This window comes from Aplysia californica, unplaced genomic scaffold (assembly GCF_000002075.1).
Source record: "Aplysia californica isolate F4 #8 unplaced genomic scaffold, AplCal3.0 scaffold00620, whole genome shotgun sequence".
NCBI classification, from domain to species: Eukaryota; Metazoa; Mollusca; class Gastropoda; order Aplysiida; family Aplysiidae; genus Aplysia; species Aplysia californica.
The window spans coordinates 471,425-472,890 of record NW_004797890.1 but is presented as its reverse complement, the minus strand read 5'-3'; the positions used below and the strand labels follow the sequence as shown (position 1 = coordinate 472,890).

At 42.6% G+C, this 1,466-nt stretch overlaps 1 long non-coding RNA gene across 1 annotated transcript in view; it reads left to right on the top strand.

Moving 5' to 3' along the window:
* Positions 1 to 462: 462 nt before the first annotated feature.
* Positions 463 to 1,466, top strand: part of LOC118478505 — a 5,285-nt gene continuing 4,281 nt past the window's right edge. Inside the window, exon 1 of the long non-coding RNA XR_004859089.1 lies at positions 463 to 569. This is a non-coding gene — a long non-coding RNA (uncharacterized LOC118478505). The remainder of the gene's footprint in view (positions 570 to 1,466) is intronic.

Here is a 1,466-nt window from a genome sequence, read left to right as displayed (position 1 = left end):
ATTCCAAGTTCCCTAGAATTATGACGTCATCACTGACACTGAAAATAAGAGAACAACATGATCTGTTGATACAGTGCATTGTGAGAACAGAAAAAAAGAAGAAAAATGGAGAGAATGAAAAAGAGACCGGGGACACCAAATAACAACAGGGATGAAAAAACAACTTAATTAACTTCTAAAATGAGAGCCTGTAGACAAATTAAAGTGTAGAACGTATTTTTTAGTGAAAGAAACGACAACGTACCTTGTGAAGAAAAAAAAAGTTCACTTCAAAACAGAACTAATCCTCTTGGAATGCTAAAATTCTTGTGTCCTCTCAGCCTCCTCAACGTGATGTTCCTCAGATCCAGCACTTTCACAAAATGACAGCTGACGACAGCCCTGCACGAATCTCCACAAACCTTAACTCCCCCTCTCTCTGTCTGTCACACATAACACGAAGTGTCCACTTTGTTTCGCGCTGCGATTTTCTGAGCGTCAAGCTGAGGCTGTGACGGAATGCAAAAGTGCGTTGGTCTGTCTCTCTGTCTGCTTTTCGTGAATCGTAGGCGTTGGCCCACAGCAATAAGGTAGGCTAAACACGTCTGCTATTTTATCGTCTGCTGTTTTGCCGGCCAGCGTTTTGTCCGCTTCTGACGCAGGTACATATAGAAGTTTTCGTTCTGCTTCACTCTTTTCTTTAATAAAGGGCGAACGTTCCACACCCACTATATAAACGAGGACAAAAGGGAAACCCGGATTGACGTAATGGGGGGTGAACTCCAAAATTTAGACCCGCTTCTATAAATAGCGACCAATGAGAATGTCATTTGTAGGAAGTTATGTTTTGCGTGTTTTCCCACGTCTGGTTGCACGTCTGCTGACGACAAAAAAAAAGCTCTTTCAGCTGCGACCAAATCCTCTTGAAACCGAAACAGCTGTGAATGGTATCGAAGAATGTAGACGATGTGTTAAGTGGTTCAAGGCGCTAAGCATGCTGTTGTAGATGATGTTGTTATTATTATTATTATTACTGTTGTTGTTGTTGTTATTGTGGTTGTTGCTGTTGCTGTTGTTGTTGTCGTTATTGTGGTTGTTGTTATTGTTGTTGTAGGTTTTTATTTTGGCAATTACTGTAGTTGCTGTCGTTGTTGTCGTTGGTGTTGTCGCTGTTGCTGCTGCCGTTGTTTTTATTCTGGATTTGGTTGACGATGAATTGTGGTGGTAAAATGACTTGAGAAAGTAAAGGGTAATGCCGGGGGCTTTTCCTTTTTGAGGTCACATCCTATATCGAGGAAACTAAAGTCTTTGCGAGGTGAGCTTTTTCTTTTTCAAAACGGACAAGCAGCCTGCCCCCTCCCTTTCCTTTTTACTGTGTCTGTCTGTCCCCCTTTTTCCACACTTCTCTCTCTCTCTCTCTCTCTCTCTCTCTCTCTCTCGCTCTCTCTCTCTCTCTCGCTCGCTCTCTCGCTCTCGTTCTCTCTCTC